At 44.6% G+C, this 20,462-nt stretch overlaps 1 long non-coding RNA gene across 4 annotated transcripts in view; it reads left to right on the forward strand.

Moving 5' to 3' along the window:
- Window positions 1-9,588, forward strand: part of LOC105463813 (uncharacterized) — a 20,243-nt gene extending 10,655 nt beyond the window's left edge. Inside the window, exons 1-4 of one of the 4 annotated variants that reach the window (XR_011609461.1) lie at window positions 4,362-6,131; window positions 6,925-6,999; window positions 7,177-7,389; window positions 9,512-9,588. This is a non-coding gene — a long non-coding RNA (uncharacterized lncRNA). Of the gene's footprint in view, window positions 1-4,361; window positions 6,132-6,924; window positions 7,000-7,176; window positions 7,390-9,511 lie in introns of those variants that run through there. The other 3 variants (XR_976548.2, XR_976554.2, XR_976553.2) reach the window with 3 other exon arrangements.
- The last annotated feature ends 10,874 nt before the right edge of the window (window positions 9,589-20,462 follow it).

The raw sequence follows: 20,462 nt of genomic DNA on the forward strand, positions 1-20,462 counted from the left end.
GCCTGAAGACATTGGTGTGTCCACAGCACCAAGGACACTAGCTGCAGGGCAGGGCCAAACCCAGCATGTCCTCCCTGGCCCAGCTGTGCCTCCTGGGGACATGCTGGGAAGGGCTGGCCTCTTTAGGCATCTTTACAGCTCTGTCCTCTGTCCTGAGCTCTGTGCCTGGTATATAATTCAGGACCCAGATGGTCCCGCCCTTTATAGCCATTCTGAGGGCCATATGGGTACTTGGGACCCACGACAACTGAGGAACACATTAGGGAGGTTACTTGTATAATAATTTCAAAATTGCTTTCAGGAATTTAAACTCTTGAAATCATATTATGTTAAGGCCAATTGCTACGCTTTACATCTGTCATCTTAGCACTTTGGGAGGCCAGGAATTCAAGACCAGCCTGGACAGCATAGCAAGAAAAATCTCTAAAAAAAAGAAGAGAAACTATGAGCCAGACATGGTGGCATGTGCCCGTGGTCCCAGCTAAGGAGGCAGAGGCGGGAGGATTGCTTGAGCCTGGGAGGTTGAGGCTGCAGTGAGCTATGATTGTACCATTGTACTTCAGCCGGTGCAACAGAGTGAGATCCTGTCTCGAATATAATTGACATTATTTGTGTAATTTATTTTTTTTTGAGACCGAGTCTCACTCTGTCGCCCAGGCTGGAGTGCAGTGGCGTGATCTCGGCTCACTGCAAACTCCGCCTCCCGGGTTCACGCCATTCTCCTGCCTCAGCCTCCCAAGGATTACAGGCACCGCCACCACGCCCAGATAATTTTTTGTATTTTTAGTAGAGATGGGGTTTCACAGTGTTAGCCAGGATGGTCTCGATCTCCTGACCTCATGATCTGCCCACCTCGGCCTCCCAAAGTGCTGAGATTACAGGTGTGAGCCACCACACCAGGCTGGTTGCATTCTTTTGAGTTTCTAATTAGCCTTTCACTGAATACACATTTTACAGGAATAGTCACTTATGCCTTAGTCTAGTTTAGTGAAACAATGGGACAAAGGAAGTAATTAGATGTGCATGCTTTTGTCTCACCTGAGCAGAGGGATGACTGAGTTCTGGCTGTCCTTTGTCCACAGGGAATTTCCTTTTGGGCAAATTGTGATGGAGGTATGTAATTTTTATTATCTTTGTAGTTATCTTATTTAGGAATAGGATGGGGGTCATGTTAGCTGGATGCAGTTCCCAGCTTGACTTTTCCCTGTGGACTAGTGACTTTGGGGTCCCGAGGTTTGTTTTCCTTTCACAAAAGCCAACAACAGAAAAACTGATCATGATAGCTAGATGCTTAGAAATGATTCAACAGGGGTGGGCACGGTGGCTCACACCTGTAATCCCAGCATTTTGGGAGGCCGAGGCAGGCGGATCACCTGAGGTCGGTGAAACCCTATCTCTACTAAAAATACAAAAAGTTAACCGACTGTGGTGGCAGGTGCCTGTAATCCCAGCTACTTGGGAAGCTGAGGCAGGAGAATCGCTTGAACCTGAGAGGTGGAGGTTGCGGTGAGCTGAGATCACGCCATTGCACTCCAGCCTGGGCAACAAGCGTGAAACTCTGTCTCAAAAAAAAAAAAAGAAAGAAAAGAATAAAGAAAAAGAAAAAAAGAAGTGATTCAACATGCCATGGCTCCTTTGTAGGCAGATGACATGATTGAGTTCTGTTCCTTTGTTACCGGATGGAAGGTCTTGACTGTGAGTTGTCCAGGTTCTTGGTGTCTTGAACAAAGAATTAAACAAAACGCACAAACAATACAAAAGAACGGAGTAACAAAGGCACGGATTTATTGAAGAAGCAAAAGTACAACTCACAGAGTAAAAGCAGGTGCGAGCAAGCAGCTAAAGAGATGTCTCAATTAGGGTTTTTATTGAGCTGAAAGAACTTGGCAACACCCCTAGGGGCCCTTTCGAGGCCTCCGGTTGGTTAGACCCTATGAAGGATTGGCCTGAGACCAATCAGAGGCTGAAGTGGAGGCTTGGCCTGCAGTCAATCAGAAGCTGAAGTGGAAACTTCTGTCTAGTTCCACAGAAGTGAAGATGTGGCCTGCATGCTGCACAGTCGTGCCTAGTGCTGGCCGCACTTGCTGCGCTCTTGCTTATGAGAACTCACTGCACCTGCTGTTCCTTTGCTCGTGAGAACTCACCGCACCTGCTGTTCCTTTGCTCGTGAGAACTAACTGCACCTGCTGTTCCTTTGCTTCTACCCCAACCCTTGGCTACCCTAATTCCCTATTCTCCTACTTCACCTTTGTGCTGCCAATCAATCTGGACTTGAGACTTCTCTATGTTCTTGAGCCATAGTACCTGTTTCCTCTTTCCCTTAGATGTGCTTCGTGGTGATGTGGGGCAGGCACCTAAAATGTTGATCATCAATACTTTTTTTTTTTGACATGGAGTTTCGCTTTTATTACTCAGGCTGGACAGCAATGGCACGATCTCGGCACGATCCCACAACTTCTGCCTCCCAGGTTCAAGTGATTCTCCTGCCTCAGCCTTCCAAGTAGTTGGGATTACAGGCATGTGCCACCACGCCTGGTTACTTTTTTCTATTTTTAGTAGAGACAGGGTTTCACCATCTTAGCCAGGATGGTCTCGATCTCCCGACCTCAGGTGGTCCACCCGCCTCCGCCTCCCAAAGTGCTGGGATTACAGGGCATGAGCCACTGTGCCGGCTGATCATCAATACTTTTAGAAGAGAAAAATTCTGATCAAAAGCGAGAAATGAAAAAGAAAAATAGCTCAGAGCAGTCAGAGCTATGTGAGGTATGCAAAATGTATCTGGCCCAGAGAGAAGTGAGTATGGGACTTCAATCACATCCGTGCCCCCACCCATACCCAGGAGCAATTATTTGAAGACATTTTGTTCTTTCTTTTCTTCCCTGTAGTTTTCAGACTAGCTGCTTCACCCATTGTCTTCACGTTCCTGGAATTTTTGAGGCAAAGAAAAATGTATAGCCAAGGAATATCTTATATCATTTTAATGTAACTTCTTGGTAAACAACTCAGGAACTCGTCTCTTCTTTTCCTTTAAAAATTTACTTGTAACTGCTGCTAATCAGAGCGTACATTCAGGACAACTTGAATCTGTGCTTCCAAGTTGCAGCGCTTACACTTGGCCCAAATTAACTCTCTGCTTACATTTTCGATTTTTACCCTTTAGATCAGCATACTCTCAAGCCATTATAGTGGGCCCTGTCTTCCACCCTAGACCTTGCCTTTTCCCCTCCACCTGTAACCAAAAATAAAATTCTAAGGCCCCCTCCAACCATCTGAATAGACCCCTCCTCTTGGCCAAGCGCATTCCAAAGTTAACCTGAAAAACTAGTTCAGGCCCTGATGGGAAGCGGGGGTCTGACATTCCTCATATACGCTCCTCCCTTTTGGAATTCAGGAACAGCTGACCAGCATTAACATCAACACAGACCTTAAGTCTTGTTAGTCTAAAAAGAAACATTTGTAATCTATTCTCTGCGAAACCTGCTACTTGGAGGCTTCAACTGCGTGATGAAGTCTTGGTCTCCACAACCTCTTATTGTAACCGAGACATTTCTTTCTATTGATAATAACTCTTCAACCAATTGCCAATCAGAAAACGTTAAAATCTACCTATAACCTGGAAGCCCCCCATTTTGAAATGTCCCACCCTTCCAGGTCAAACCGATGTAAATCTTGCATGTATTGACTGATGTCTCATATCTCCCTAAATGTATAACGGCAAGCTGTATCCTAACCACCTGGGGTGAGACTGTGTCACGGATACATTCTTAACCTTGGCAAAATACACTTTTTTTTTTTTTTTTTTTTTTTTTTTTTGAGACGGAGTCTCGCTCTGTCGCCCAGGCTGGAGTGCAGTGGCCGGATCTCAGCTCACTGCAAGCTCCGCCTCCCGGGTTTACACCATTCTCCTGCCTCAGCCTCCCCAGTAGCTGGGACTACAGGCGCCCGCCACCTCGCCCGGCTAGTTTTTTGTATTTTTAGTAGAGACGGGGTTTCACCGTGTTAGCCAGGATGGTCTCGATCTCCTGACCTTGTGATCCGCCCGTCTCGGCCTCCCAAAGTGCTGGGATTACAGGCTTGAGCCACCGCGCCCGGCCTGCAAAATACACTTTTTAAGTGGAATGAGATTTTCTTTTTTTTTTTTTGAGACAGTCTCACTCTGTTGCCCAGGCTGGAGTGCGGTGGTGTGATCTCGGCTCACTGCAACCTCCGCCTCCTGGGTTCAAGCAGTTCTCCTGCCTCAGCCTCCTGAGTAACTAGGATTACAGGCGCGCACCACCACGCCTGGCTAATTTTTGTATTTTTAGTATAGTTTCACTGTGTTGGTCAGGCTGGTCTCAAACTCTTGACATCATGATCCACCCGCCTCGGCCTCCCAAAGTGCTGGGATTACAGGCCTGAGCCACCGCGACTGGCTGGAATGAGATTTTCTCAGATACTTTTGGGTTTGCACACCAAAGGCTGTCCTCACGCCTTTTGAATCTCTCTTGAAGACCCATCTCCTAGAAAACCAGACCTTACTGATCGTCACCTGGCTCTAATCACCTCATTTATTCCAAGATCCACTTTATCCTCCAGGCATAGAAATTATACACTGTAGGATCCCAGACATTTCTGGCTTAGAAAGTCATTCCAATGTTTACAGATGTGGACCACAGCTAGCCAAGGGATGAGTCTGAGAAGGCTGCGTGAATGATCTGAACTCACGTAGTTAAAAGGCAAAGCCAAGTCTAGAACCCAAGTCTTTGAGTCTTTAACTCAAGATTATTTTCACTACATGGAGAGCTATTATGTGTGTTCCTTTTCTCTGTTGTATTCTTATGTTTTTTCAGGAGGCTCATCCTTCTCAATTCTTTTACTGTCGTTACCATCATCTTTGGCATCATAATCAACATCGTCATTTCAGCTGTTCCCAGAGCCCCCCACACAGTGCCAGTGGGTACTCCATAACCATTACTGACAGCACAGCTTCTTCACCCTTTTTCTCTATGCCAAATGATTACGTGTTTATCGCCCCGTAAGCATCAATCGTCCTCAAGACTCAAGGTGACCAGAGTTGGTGGAATGAAAGAAGCATTGTTACTGATGCGAGAAACCCAGTGCTGTATTTCAAAGGTCAAAATACAACTTGCTGTACTGAAACAGCAGGAAAGCTGGGAATATAGTGGCCACAGTATCAGGGAAGCTGACCCAGCTCTTGCCTATTAAAAATCACAGGAACCATTGAGGGTGAGGATGCTGGATTTCAGAAGGGCCTGTTAATTGCTTACACCGTGACCTACCCTAGCTATAATGCACTGTGCAGCAATGAACTCCTGACTCTAGCTAGGCCAATCTGACTTGCTAATGGCAACTTAGAATTGAGGCCAAGAAACACTGGGCCTTGTCTGGTAGGGGCTAGAATTGTGAAGTGATGTAAGCCTAGGCCAGATAGTCACGCCTGGTGAAGCTCAGAAAGAGAGAATGAAAGAGAACCTCAGAGGAGCAGAGATGAGAGACGCCCAAAAAACAAACAGCAGTTATGGGTCCTGACTCCCACTCCAGCTCCCATCTTTTTGTGGTCTATACAAAACCCAGTATCTACACAAGCCCTTCTTTCTTTTTTCTGGTTGACTTGAACTAATTGAGTGGGTTGCTTTTGCAACCGAGAAGCCTTCACTAAGACCCTCCCCCTCTCCACAGAGCTGAGAGATGAAGCAGGCAGCTGCGCACGGTTGGAAGGTCAGGGAGAGGGTTACCAAGAGCCTAAAGATATTGTTTCCTTCTCTGTAGGAGATGGTGCTTGTCAGTCTGTGATTTTCTGTGAATCGGATCTCACAATCACAGATATGCCTCTGCCCCCACCTCCCCACTGCAGATAAACATAGCAACCGTTGCCAACCTTCACCTTCACTGAACTTCATTTCCTCTCTTGCACTTGAGCCTAGAGGAGACAGAAACAAGCTCAAAGCCTTGTTAACGTGAGTCTGCCAGGCATGGTGGAGCAGGCCTGTGATCCCAGCTACTCAGGAGGCTGAGGGAGAAGGATCCCTTGAGCCCAGGAGTTCAAGGCTGCAATGAGCTATGATCACGCCACTGCACTCCAGCCTGGATGACACAGCGAGAGTCAAAACAAAACCAACAGCCTTGTTAAGGTGAATCTAACTGGGCTTTGACTTACCTTCTCTTTTTTGGCAGGTAGAAGGTTTTTGGAAGGTAGAAGGATGCGTTGCAATGATTCCCCCACTTCATTCACTAGCACACCACCTTCATGATTTTTGACATTTCCACGCATCAGTTTTCCTATTATTTTCTTAATTAGACTTTATTATTTTCTTATCTTCGCCTATGATATTTTTGAATGAAACCATGGCTTTGCAATACATATTATATTTTTTCAAATATACATTAAAATGCAAAACTATTAAAATAATTTTTTTTTTTTACACCACCTAAGATCATTTTATGTGTACCACCTTAGGAAACAAGGCCACACAGGCTTTGGAATCAGGCAGGCCTGTTCAGATAATACTTGTGTGTCCTTGGGCAAGACACACTCTCTAACCTCCAATTGGGTCATAATAAGTGTGTCTTCCTTAGGATTTTGGTGAGGGCTAGATGGGTCAATTTGTGTGTGTGTGTCTGTGTGTGTGTTGTGCATCTGTGTTTGTAGATGTGGGTCTCACTATGTTGCTCAGGCTGGTCTCGAACTCCTGGGCTCAAACGATCCTTCTGCCTCGACCTTTCAAGTACTGGAATTACTTGAGCCACTGCACCCAGCCCTCGATGGGATAATTTAAACACTGTGTTTCAACTGCCTGGCATATGTGTTAACACCTAGTAAGTACTCAGTCAGTGTTAACCATTGTTGTTCCTGCGCTCTCTATTTCTTCACTTGCTCTGTTTCTCTTTATTTCCTTTCTTTCCTTTTTGGTCTGTTTGAAACAGGAACCAGCATGAAATGGGTTTGCTTACTGGAGTCTATGGAATTTATATAAAGCCCTCAGGGACCAGGACAGAAAGGTAAGTGTGGAGAGCCTGCTAGGTCCGGGTGTGTATGATAGAACCTAACGAGGTGACTTATTATCCCATCGTGCTTATGTGGTTATAGAACCTGCTTTAAAGGTTCAAAGCCCTCATGGACATTATCTAGCTCATCTCTATGAAGTGTGGACAAGTGTTATCTTCCTCATTTTTCAGGTGGAGAAATCAAGACCCCAACAGAGGGCTGACCCGGTTACTCAGCAATGCCGTGGCAGAAACGCACAAAAGAGTCCGTGGCTTCACAGGCCAAGATGTTGACTTAGCGCAGCACTCCCCACGTGGACGTGGAAGGTGGTAACGGAAGTGAGCAAAAAAGTGATCCCTGCACAGATAAATTGGTGAATGCTGGATTCAACAAAGTTAAAATAGGTGGGTTTTTTTTTTTTTCTGTAGGATTTCTCAGTCTTTCATAAGATAATATGCATGATGATTCTCCGAGAGAGAGAGAGAGCATACATCATTTTCCAAATGTGACCACTGAGTGTACCCACTTAGGAACTCTAACGACGGTGTTCCTCACAGCACTAGTTTGGGAAATAGTGTCTTAGTTGATCATACTGGCTTGAAAGCTACTTTTTCTAATTTCTTTATGTTATAAAAGAAAGCTGCTTTTGGAATGCTGAACCAAAACCAAAACCAAAAACAAATCCTATGTCTGAAATCATCCTACCCCTGTATCGCCCTAGCCCCACCCTGGGGACTAAGATTCCATTCCTGTGTCACTTGTTGCTACTTGCCTGGGGAACTGCCTGCCTTTGATCACATGCTTACTAATGTGTAATATTTTAACTCTATTTGGTTTTTCAGTTACTTTATTTGATTTTATTTTTGAGATGGAGTTTCGCTCTTGTTGTCCGGGCTGAAATGCAACGGTGCTATCTCGGCTCATCGCAACCCCCACCTCCCAGGTTCAAGCGATTCTTCTGCCTCGGCCTCCTGAGTAACTGGGATTACAAGCGCACACCGCAATACCCGGCTAATTTTGTATTTTTAGTAGAGATGGGTTTTCTCCATGTTGGTCAGGCTGGTCTTGAACTCCTGACCTCAGGTGATCCACCCGCCTTGGCCTCCCAAAGTGCTGGGATTACAGGTATGAGCCACTGCCCCCCGCCAAGTTATTTTTTTAATTTGTAATTTTTCTTTTTTTTTTTTAATTTTGAGATTAAAAACTTAAAATAATACAAGAAAATAATGACTTCTAATTTTTAAAATGAAAGTATTGATACAAAGTTAGTGTTAGGAGAAATGTCATGTTACACAAAAAGGACGCCAAGTCCTGCAGAGGCCAGGTCACAAGGCAGGACAATAGCATCCCCACAAATAGAAGAGAAGTATCCTGTCTCCTGGCACAGACTGTTCTTCACTACTGAAGTGTTCCTTTGCTTTGATTTATAGATGAGGTGTATTGCTGAGCCATTTGAATGATCTTGACTCTGTGTTTCTCATTTAGATATTTAATATAAAATACTGTGTGGGAAGAAAAGGAAGTCATGGAAGCATCTGTTTTATAAATATGAAGTAGACACAAAGGTTTATTTCCACAGACAGCACTCCTTTATTATACCCATGTGAGAGGTCAGGACCAATCCCACGTCACAGGCTCACACTAGGCTTGGACGTAGCACAGTGGCCGTGCTAAGGACTGACGAGCAGATGTCTCCTGCCGTAGAGGTCCCCTTGCTGTAGGAGAAATGAAGCACCGAAGGTCCCCTTGCTGTAGGAGAAATGAAGCATCCTCAGTGCAGAGGACCTGAAAAGGAGATGATGTGATGGAGGATTCACATTGTATCACTTCTGTTTTCTGAAGAGGTTTGAGATGGCTTAAAAGGAAGAGCATGCATATCAGAATTGTTTTGTTGTTGTTGTTGTTTGTTTTGTTTTGTTTTTGTTTGTGTTTGAGACAGAGTCTCACTTTGTTGCCCAGGCTGGAGTGCAGTGGTGCCATCTCGGCTCACTGCAACCTCTGCCTCCCAGGTTCAAGCAGTTCTCTTGCCTCAGCCTCCCGAGTAGCTGGGATTACAGGCATCTGCCACCACGCCCAGCTGAGTTTTGTATTTTTAGTAGAGACGGGGTTTCACCATGTTGGCCAGGCTGGTCTCGATCTCCTGACCTCAGGCAATCTGCCCATCTCTGCCTCCCAAAGTGCTGGGATTACAGGCATGAGCCACCATGCCCGGCCAATTCCAGAGACTTTAATCACAAAAGTCTAAAAAGAATGAGGATACTATAAGACTCAGCACTGTCCATTCAAAATGAACAAATGTTAACACTTAGTCATCTGTTCTCTAGACCTTAAAAATAAAAAGAAGGAATGAAACATTACAGATAAAGTTGAAGTCCCTGTAACAATGTGATGGGCTAGCTATGCTACAGTAACAAACATATACTCCCAAAATTTCAGTGGCTTAAGGAGACAGAGGTTCATTTCTCAGTCATGCCTCACGTTCACTGTGGCTCATTTGGAAACTGTTGTACACTGTCTTCCCTCCAGGACCCAGGGGATGAAGTGGACTGAAACACGGAAATCTGACACATTGACGATCGCTGCAGCAAAGGGAAGAGCTCGGTGCGTATCATTCTTAGATCTTCCACCCAAAAGTGACACTTCCAGTTACATTTTATTGGCCACAGTAAGTCATATGGTTGTGCCTAACTTCAAAGAATGTAGGGACATACAATCCTACCATGTACTGGAAGGAAATCCAGACGATTCTTTTTTTTTTTTTTTTTTGAGACGGAGTCTTGCTCTGTCACCAGGCTGGAGTGCAATGGTGCGATCTCGGCACACTGCAACCTCCACCTCCTGGGTTCAGGCGATTCCCCTGCCTTGGCCTCCTGAGTAGCTGTGACTACAGGCACCGCCACCACGCCTGGCTAATTTTTTTTTTTTTTGTATTTTAATAGAGACAGGGTTTCACCATGTTAGCCAGGATGGTCTCGATCTCCTGACCTTGTGATCCGCCTGCCTCAGCCTCCCAAAGTGCTGGGATTATAGGCATGAGCCACCGCGCCTGGCCAGAAAGATTCTTAAAGAGAATCTAATGACTTCCCTCTCCCGCTAGAAGCAGCCACATGAATGTGATGTGTATCTAAACCCTATTTTATATTTTCACTACAAATACACTGTAATATATGGTGTTCATTTGCATATTTTATAAAATATTTGTTATGGGATCATCCTTTTATAATGTTGTACCATTTTGAGTCAATATTTTATTTTCAGGATTTATCAATGCTGAATCATACAGATCTAGTTCACTGATTTAAACTGTTATATAGAATATTCCACATTAGAAATATACTGTGTTGGGAGGCCGAGGCGGGCGGATCACGAGATCGGCAGATCGCGACCATCCTGGCTAACACGGTGAAACCCCGTCTCTACTAAAAATACAAAAAAATTAGCCGGGTGTGGTGGTGGGCGCCTATAGTCCCAGCTGCTTGTGAGGCTGAGGCAGGAGAATGGCGTTAACCCGGGAGGCAGAGCTTGCAGTGAGCCGAGATCATGCCACTGCACTCCAGCCTGGGCGGCAGAGTGAGACTCCATCTCAAAAAAATAATAATAAAAAATAAAAAAATAGAAATATACTGTGATTTATTTGTCTATTCTCCTACAAATGAACAAAGTATTTCCATTTTTTTTTTTTTGAGATGGAGTTTCACCCTGTTGCCCAGGCTGGAGTGCAGTGGCACAATCTTGGCTCACTGCAACCTCCACGTCCCAGGTTCAAGTGATTCTCCTGCCTCAGCCTCCCTAGTAGCTAGGATTACAGGTGTGCACCACCACATCTGCCTAATTGTTTTTGTATCTTTAGTAGAGATGGGATTTCACCATATTGACCAGGCTGGTCTTGAACTCCTGACCTTGTGATCCGCCCACCTCAGCCTCCCAAAGTGCTGGGATTACAGGCATGAGCCGCCATGCCCAGCCTCCAGTTTTTTTTATTATTACTAGTAGTGAGGCATTATAAATATGTTTGGGAGAGTCCCTTGTGGTTTTTCTTAACTGGGTTTAACAAGACAAACTCTAATGTCATAATGCAACCACTGTATGTAATAATTAACTTTTCTCCTATGTATCTAGAATGATACTAGTTATGTACCATCCTTGGGAGAGTTGAGGAAAATAATCATTCAAATAATTTTCTGTGTTCTATGGTTCAGAAGAAGAATCTCAGTTGAGAAAAGCTGATTTGAATATGACCTAGAAATGGATTGCAAAGTTTTAGACTATGGACATTTTCAAGTTTTCTAGATGTTGTCAAGTTATTCTCACAAATGACCTTGTCCTTTACACTTCGGCCAGATGAGCATGAGAGTTCTCATTTTCATACATCTTTGTCAACATTTGCTGTTGTCAAACATTTACTTTTGGCCAGTTCCATGGGTGTGAAATTGTATCTTATTGTTGTTTTTAAATTGTGTGTCCCCGGTTGCTAGTGAGTGGAGCCTTTTTTCACATTTGCCCATTGAGTTTCTTTTTCTGCACAGTACTGTTCAAATTCTTTGCCCATTTCTCTGCTGGGCTGTTTATGCTTTTCCTATTGATTTTTAGTAGGCTTTTTTTTTTTTTTTTTGAGACAGTATTTCACCTTGTTGTCCAGGCTAGAGTGCAATGGCATGATCTTGACTCACTGCAACCTCTGCCTGCCAGGTTCAAGCGATTCTCCTGCCTCAGCCTTCTGAGTAGCTGGGATTACAGGCACCCACCACCATGCCCAGCTAATTTTTGTATTTTTACTAGAGATGGGATTTCACCATGTTGGCCAGGCTGGTCTTGAACTCCTGACCTCAGGTTATCCACCTGCCTCGGCCTCCCAAAGTGGTGGGATTACAGGCATGAGCCACCCCACCCAGCTCTTTATTAGTTTTTTGTATCTTTTGAATCTAATGCTTTGTCTGTTACACATGTGGCCATCTCCCGGTGATTCTGGTATACCCTCCCCCTATACATCAACCACAACCACCAACCATTCTTTCTGTTGTTTTTGAGACAGGATCTCCTCACTCTGTTGCCCAGACTGGAGTGCAGTGGTGATCTGGACTCACTGCAACCTCCACCTCCCACGCTCAAGCGATTCTCCTGCCTCAGCCTGTCAAGTATCTGGGACTCCAGGCATTACGCCACCACACCTGGCTAATTTTTGTATTTTTTGTAGAGACGAGATTTTGCCATGTTGCCCAGGTTGGTCTTGAACTCCTGAGCTCAGGACTATGTTTAACCCAACACAACCTTGTCCAGATCTAGCCATTCAAACATTTCTTACAATTTAGGCAAGTACAGAATACCTCTTGTGTTCATGGCAGGGGTTACTTAGGGATAGAAGGAATATATAAAACGAGTCTATATATTCTTTTGTTTCATTTTTTTATTTTAAAAAGTTTTCTTTTGTTGTTTTTTGTTTGTTTGTTTGTTTTTTATAGAGACAGGGTCTTGCTATGTTGCCCAGGCTGAGGACAGAATCCTGGGCTCAAGAGTCTCTGTCTATATAGACTCATTTTATGTATTCCTTCTATCCCTAAATAACCCCCTCCATGAACAGAGGATGTATTCTATACTTGCCTGCATTGCAAGGAATATTTGAACGGCTAGATCTGGACAAGGTTGTGTTGGGTTAAGCACGGTTATTGTTATCCAAAGATCAACCGGTCCAAATGCTCTTCTCATAGAGGCCTTCTTTGACCTAGCAGGCAATGGAAGTGTTTAAAATAAGTTGATTAGTTCCTTAAATGAAACGGAATTTGTGGCTACTCTCTAACAGACCACGGCTGAGCAGTCAATGGTACCCTGTGCTCATGAATTGACTAGTGTCTTGCAAAGGAACCGTGAGCTGAAAAGACATTCTACAAGCAAAAACAGTGTGGTAATTATAGGAGTAAGTGGAGAGTCAATTTCTCCTTAAAACATCGTCATTCTTAAAATAGGCTCAGTGCAGGGGTGTTGGGATTATGATGTTATATTACGGTATTTACGGTATTGTTTTCCCTTCTCTATTCTCCAAGTATTCTATAATGGACTTACACTATATTAATAATTCAAAAATCATAATGAGAAGCAAAACCAAAATGTAACCCACTGTGATTATAAGGATTCTCAGTTTCTTAAGTAGGTGTTCATCTCAAGCAGTAAAAGGGGCGGGGAAAAATCCCAGGCAGAAAACTATAAGGGTCTTTCCCATTTGCAAGCTTTTCAAAGTCAAGTTGAAAGTGCTAGAAAACGGAAGCTTTACGTCGAAAATGGGGGAGGAAGTCGCCAAATGCTGTGAATGAAAAGTATAAAGAGGAAGAAATGGTGATGGAAGGGGAGGAACAGAATGGAGGAAGAAGGAAGAGGGAGGCTTGGCCACGTTCAAGGGTGTCCTGGAATAGGAGGTGTGTGTACCTGGGGGAGCCAGGCAGCCAGGAACAGAGGAAAGAATACAGGGAGATTTGATGTCCAAGACTCGTGTGGAAGCCGTGGCTCTGCCCTTTGCCAGTGTTTGGTCGTGAGCTCTTGGCACAGCCTGGTCTGTGAAATAAAGGGGCATGCAGGGTCGTCCTGTGACCCATGTGTGATGACATTATAGGAAAACATTTGGGGAATACAGAGGTTCTGTCCACAGGTTACTTAGTCTTAATGAGAAAAGGGCTTGACCTCAGCCTCTTGAAGAAGGTAAAAAAAGGGAGAGAGAAAAGGGCAGCGGAGGAGTGCTAGTAAAGAGCAGAAAGAGAAAAAACTCCAGGCTGGGGCACAGTGGGAGGTGAGCATGCGAGAGAATAGCGCCAGAGCCTCCAAACATAGGGGCCCACCCATTGCCACCCCTTCCTCATTTACTGTGAGTGACCTGGGGTTATGTGCCTGCTGGGCCTCAGAAGACAGATTTGGGGGGACACTGTACATGCACTGTATATATCTAAAATCTAATCATGTTATTTTTTTCTTTTTCTTTTTCTTTTCCTTTTTTTTTTTTTTTTTGAAATGGTGTCTTGCTCTGTTGCCGAGGCTGGAGTACAGTGGCAGGATTTTGGCTCACTGCAAGCTCCGCTTCCCAGGTTCAAGTGATTCTCCTACCTCAGTCTCTGGAGTAGCTGGGATGACAGGCACGCACCACCACGTCTGGCTAATTTTTGTATTCTTAGTAAAGGCGGGGTTTCACCATGTTGGCCAGGCTGGTCTCGAACTCTTGACCTCGTGATCTGTCCGTCTCAACCTCCCAAAGTACTGGGATTACAGGCATGAGCCACTGCACTCGGCCCTCTTTTTCTTTTTCTTTTTTGAGACAGAGATTCACTTTTGTTGTCCAGGCTGGAGTGCAATGACCCGATCTCGGCTCACCACAACTTCTGCCTCCCGGGTTCAAGTGATTCTCCTGCCTCAGCCTCCTGAGTAGCTGGGATTACAAACATGTGCCACCACGTCTGGCTAATTTTTGTATTTTTAGTAGAGACAGAGTTTCTCCATGTTGGTCAGGCTGGTCTTAAACTCCCGACCTCAGGTGATCTGCCCACCTCGGCCTCCCAAAGTGTTCCAGAAGTGCTGGGCGCTGTGAACCACCGTACCCGGCTTTCTTTCTCTCTCTTTTTTTTTTTTTAAAGACAAGGTCTTGCTCTGTCACCCAGCTTGGAGTGCAGTGGCATAATCATAGCTCACTATAATTTACCACCATGCTCATTTAATTATTTTTGGGTTTTTTTGTAGCGACAGGGTCTTGCAATGTTGCCCAGGCTGGTTTCAAACTCCTGGGCTCAAGTGATCCTTTTGCCTTGGTCTCCCAAAGTGCTGGGATGACAGGCCTGAGCCACCATGCCCAGACTGCTATTTCTTATTAAATCTCTTTGCACAACATTGGGAGAGCTTGCCAGCAAAGGGTAGCAAGTCATCTAGAAAGATGTATTTTGATAGGTGGAAACTTAGCACCAAATGAAGAGGGATTTTTTTTCCTGCCCCCGTGGCTCTCACTTTCTGTGGCCTGACACTTGTGTCCCTTTAGCTGCTTAAATTCCCCAAGACTCAGTTGACTTCAGGGGAAAATCACTACTTTACTGTTCTCTCCCTCGTACACCTCGAAAGCTGCGGATTGTGTTTTGGTTTTTTTCTCTCCCTAAGAGGTAGCTGTACTCTGCCTTCCTTTTAACCACAGTTCCCTAGAAAATAAGAACTGCGACAAACAAAAGGAGATGGGTACAGGAACAGGCCTTACTCCTCTTCTCCTCTGGTTCCTCAACCCTAGATCCCAGGGACCCTAACCATGGTTGCGGTTTTCATTGAGGAATTAAGGCCTACAAAGAAAATCTAATTCGCAGTAACCTAAGCCTGTCTCTTGGCTTTGAAATCCCAGCTTTAGATAAAGCCTACCTGTTAAGTTCTTTCCTCATTCTGTTGAGGTAGCTCTTACGAGCCTCTATTTTACACATGTGGCTCCTCAGACTTAGAGAGGTTAAGTCAATTTCCCAAAGTCTGCGGTGGTGTATAGTAACATTTTTAATATTACCTTCAGTACTGGCTCTTTTTTACATGTAACTCGGTGCTTGCCAAGGAAGACAGGAATGCACACCCCCATAAGGGTATTTGAGCATGTGTGTGTGTGTATGTGTAAGGAGGAGGTTGAAAATTATGTTCTATGTCATATTATTTATGCTCGAAAAAGAACCCATTGCTTTCATTTTGCAATGCAACTTTTACTTTTGTGGAAAGTAAAACTGGACAGAAATCTTCTTGACTGTTGGGGATCTGCAAAGATATCCTCTTCAATGTGGAGGATGTTCAGAGCAGGGAGAGCGAGGTGTTTATTTTCTATTTATCAGTCGGGGGATGTGGGTTACACACAGCAGCCTAGGCTTTGCCCGGTCTCCACGGGCCACATGCTCCTGCTTTGGCTCACTGATATTTTGTATTTAATCTAATCTTGCAATGAAATTCTTCTCAGTGCTTTGTCATTTATGACTTCACTCTTTCTCATAAATAGCCACAGTTTTTCTCCTCTATTTAATAACAGAGGAAGAAAAAACAACTGTGATATAAAATTAAAAAAATGCAATGCAAGATTTTATGTATAGTATAATCTCAACTTTACTAATAATTTTTAAATGAATTTATAAAAGTTAGTATGCGAGGGAATGGACTGCAATGGAAAAGGCACAGACCTGAAGCCAGAAAGACTCAGGTGTGAATATTGTCTCTGCTCTGACTAACAGTATGAACTTGAGCAAGTTACTTAAACTTTCTGATCCCCAGTTGTTTTATCTGCGAAAATGGGGAGGGGGAAGAATTGTATTTATATCAAAGAAACTGAATTAAATTATAACTAATTAAATGAAACACTTGACACACAGAGAACCCTCAATAAATGATCTTATTATTCTAAGTAGGGAATAGAAAGAGCCTGCTTCATGGGCACGTGATCACTCCGTCAACCAGGACTCCTGACTGGGTTCAACGCTCTGCTGTTGCCTTCTTGAAGTTCTTCATAATCTGGGAACAGGGGGCCCTAGGTTTTCATTTTGCACTGGACTCCACACATTACACACACACGGCACACACACAGAGAAAAGATTAAAAAGCAATAAACCAATTACATCAGGTTTTTTTTGAGACAGAGTCTTGCTCTGTCACTGTGGCTGGAATGCGGTGGCGCGCTCTTGGCTCCCTGCAACCTCCACTCCTGGGTCCACGCCATTCTCCCACCTCAGCCTCCCGAGTGGCTGGGACTACGGGCGCCGCCATCACGCCCGGCTAACTTTTGTATTTTTAGTACAGGCAGGGTTTCACCATGTTGGCCAGGCTGGTCTCGAATTCCTGACCTCAAATGATCCACCCACCTCAGCTTCCCAAAGTGCTGGGATTATAGGTGTGAGCCACCACGCCCGGCCTACATCAAATGTTTAATAGAAATCAATAAAAACAAAAAGCAGTAAACCAAAATGTAAACAATGTTTAATCTCTGGATGGTTTTCTTTTTCCTTTTTTGTTTTTCTGCAGTGGGAGTGGGGTTCGCTGTGTCTCTGAGGCCGTAGTGCAGTGGCACAAGCTTGGCTCACTGCAGCTCTGCCCCCCAAGTAGCTGGAACTAGGCATGCACCACCACGTCCAGCTAATTTTTATATTTTTTGTAGAGGCAGGATTGTGCCATGTTGCCCAGGCTGGTCTGGAACTCCTGGACTCAAGTAATCCACCCACCTCGACCTCCTAAAGTGCTGGGATTACAGGCGTGAGCCACTGTGCTTGGCCTCCGGGTGGTTTTAAATGGGGACTTTCATTTCTCACACATTCTTCTGTATATTCTATATTTTCTTCAAGAAAAAATATCTTACTTTTCTAATCAGGAAAAAAAGTGAATATATGCATGTGCCTTTACAAAATCGTTCTCATTGTGCAGATGAGTGAAACCAAGGTAGCAGGTGGGAAGGAAATGACTCACATAAGATCACACAGCAGTCAATGTCACATTATGACAATGCTCAGGAAACTGCACTTCCATTTTTGCACCCCACTCTCTTGGGTCTGAGTTACCCACAGTTTTTCTAACAAGAATCTCGTGGGCATCTGACTTGAGTTGGAGACCTACCACTACACTGTGCAGAAGGGGGCCCCCCTCAGAAGCCCCGTATCAATTACTAGGTGCTATCTGCACGGGGCTTACTGCTATGGGAGTTTCAGAAGTAGAAGCCACAGCCCCTGCTCTCAAAGGGCTTACAGATGCGTGCTTACAGATGCATATGAAACAGTGACGTCAGTACTGTTGTGCAGACTCTGAACGCTGTACAACAGCAGGGGAAGGAACTGGTTGCCAGAGGAGCAACCAAGAACCTTTGGCACAAAATCTTTTCACCAGAGTTGTTCATACAAGCAAAAATGCTGGAAGCTCTGCTCCTTTTAATTTCCTCCAGCCACCCGGCGTAGGCACCTGAAGGTAAACAGCATGAAGGAGAAGGAGATAGAAACGCACAAGATAGTTCTCATTTTGCATATTCCATAGTTCACAGTATTGAAGGTCTTCTTCGACAAACCCCACTGAAAAAAGTTTCTTGATTTCACCTTCGCCGTGGCTAAAAGCAGCGGCTCGCCCCCACACTTTGATTATTCCCTTCTGTACTTTCTCTTCCCCTTCTGTTTCTCTTGGTGAGGGGTCCAAATTGGAAACTTTTTTTGTCCTGCAGCCCACCATAAGTGTTCATTCTGCGAACCTACATCTATTGCATCCCTGCTTGCCTAACAGCTCTTTCCACAAGAACCAAACATTAAGTTCCTGTCAGCAGCACAGTAAATCTTCACAGGCTAATATGTGTGTGTGTGTGTGTGTGTGTGTGTGTGTGTGTGTGTGTGTGTGTGTATACACACTTTTTTTTTTTTTCTTGAGACAGAGTTTCACTCTTGTTGCCCAGGCTGGAGTGTAATGGCACGATCTTGGCTCACTGCAACCTCCGCCTCCTGGGTTCAAGCGATTCTCTCACCTCGGCCTCCTGAGTAGCTGGGATTTCAAGGCACCTGCCACCACACCCAGCTAATTTTTGTATTTTTAGTAGAGACGGGGTTTCACCATGTTGGCCAGGCTGAGCTCGAACTCCTGACCTCAGGTGATCCACCCGCCTCGGCAGTCTAAAGTGCTGGGATGACAGGCGTGAGCCACCGTGCCCAGCCCACAGACTAATATCTTTAAGGAACTTCTAGAAATCATCTCTGGTAGAGTCATCCAGGCACAAACAAGAGGTTATGGGCTGAGATCAAGGAGAACAAGGGGAGGATTCAGCAATTACACAGCCAGGCTCAGACTGAAGGGATTCGTATGAATATTAACATTAGCTCCATTTACTGGTTTCTTTAACTCTGTGCCAGGCAGGTAATTTGCTTGATACGCATGATCTGATTTAATTTAGTTCTCATAGTGATCTTTCTAAAACAGGTACTGCGGTCCCCACCTTCACAGGGAGAACGGAAGCAAAGTAAGCTGCTCAAAAACACAGCTAGTCAACACCCCCAGAATGTGCCAGGCCAAGAGCTAACTCTCATGTAAACTGTGGACTTTGGGTGATAATGACGTGTCAACGTAGGTTCAATGACTGCAACAAATGCACCACTCTGGTGTGGGATGTTGACCGTGTGGGAGGCCGTGAGTTGGGGTGATAGAGGAGAACTCTCTGTACTTTCTGATTGATTTTGCTGAGAACCTAAAACAGCTCTAAAAAAAACAAAGTCTATTTACACACACACATACACACACACACATACACACACACACACACACACACCTAGTAAACAACAGGACCGGGAGTCAAAACTATGTCTGTCTCCTTAGGGGATGGTGAGTTATTATCAACAACATGTTGAACTCCACTATACAAGCAGCAATAATGACGTGTGTGCGTGTGTGTGCGCGTGTGTGTGCATGCTTGTGCGTGTGTGTGCACTCGTGTGTGTTGCGTGTGTGTGCACGTGTGCGTGCGCTTGTGTGTGCACGCGCGTGTGTGTGCGTGTGTGTGCGCGTGTGCACATGTGCTGTGCATGTATTGAGGATTGGGGGGGTCTATGTTAAAAAAGAAAGAATTGGAAGGAAGAAATTTCAAATTGAGTCCTGGCTCCGTCACCAGCTGTGTGATCCTGGACAGGACACTTTGGTTTTACCTTCCTCATCTGTAAATTGCTACTGGGTCATCGTGAAGATCAAATCAAATAAAATATGTACAAAGTACTCTGAAAGCATAAAGTACTCTGACAGCAACTATTCCTGTGTTAGTTTTTTTTTCTCTCTCTCTCTCTCACACACACTCAGATGTACATATCTGTGTGATTAAAGGGATAGCCAGGAAGCTCATCTCGCAAGTCTCTAGTCCCACCTTAACACTGAACTGCTTCTCTCATTTGTAAAATGAAGTGGTGGTTGAACTGGTACCTCCATTGGAGGGTTTGTTGTGGTTTTCTTGAGACTTTAAGCTCTGATTTCCATCCTCTACTCAGAACTCCATTCCTACGCTCCCACCCAGTCTTAGAGACTTGGCTGCTGTTTCTTCTGTCCACTCTCCATTGCCACCTTCAAGCTTGCATCCTCTCCTCCCCACACCCGGACCGGAGTCTGCTGTGCAATTTGAGACACAGTACATCAGTGACATTCAGGCATCTCTGTCTGAGGAACACTTTGTGGTTTCCCCGCCATTTAGAAAAGCTTTTAGTTATAGAAATTTTCCAACATACACAAAAACAGAGAGAGTAATATATCTTCATGTACCCAAAACCCATTTTCAACAATTATCAACACACGAGCAATCTAGTTTCATCTGTATTCCCACTCACCACCCTACCACTGGATTATTTTGAAGCAAATACAACATATTGTTCCATCTCAAATAATCTCTAAAAACAATGACTCTTTTTATTAACATAGCCAAAATACCATATATCACCTAAAGTTAACAAAATATCCTTAATAATATTAGATATCTAATCAGTATTCAAATGTCCCTGGTTATCTG

The sequence above is a fragment of the Macaca nemestrina genome, chromosome 10 (assembly GCF_043159975.1).
Source record: "Macaca nemestrina isolate mMacNem1 chromosome 10, mMacNem.hap1, whole genome shotgun sequence".
Lineage (NCBI taxonomy): Eukaryota > Metazoa > Chordata > Mammalia > Primates > Cercopithecidae > Macaca > Macaca nemestrina.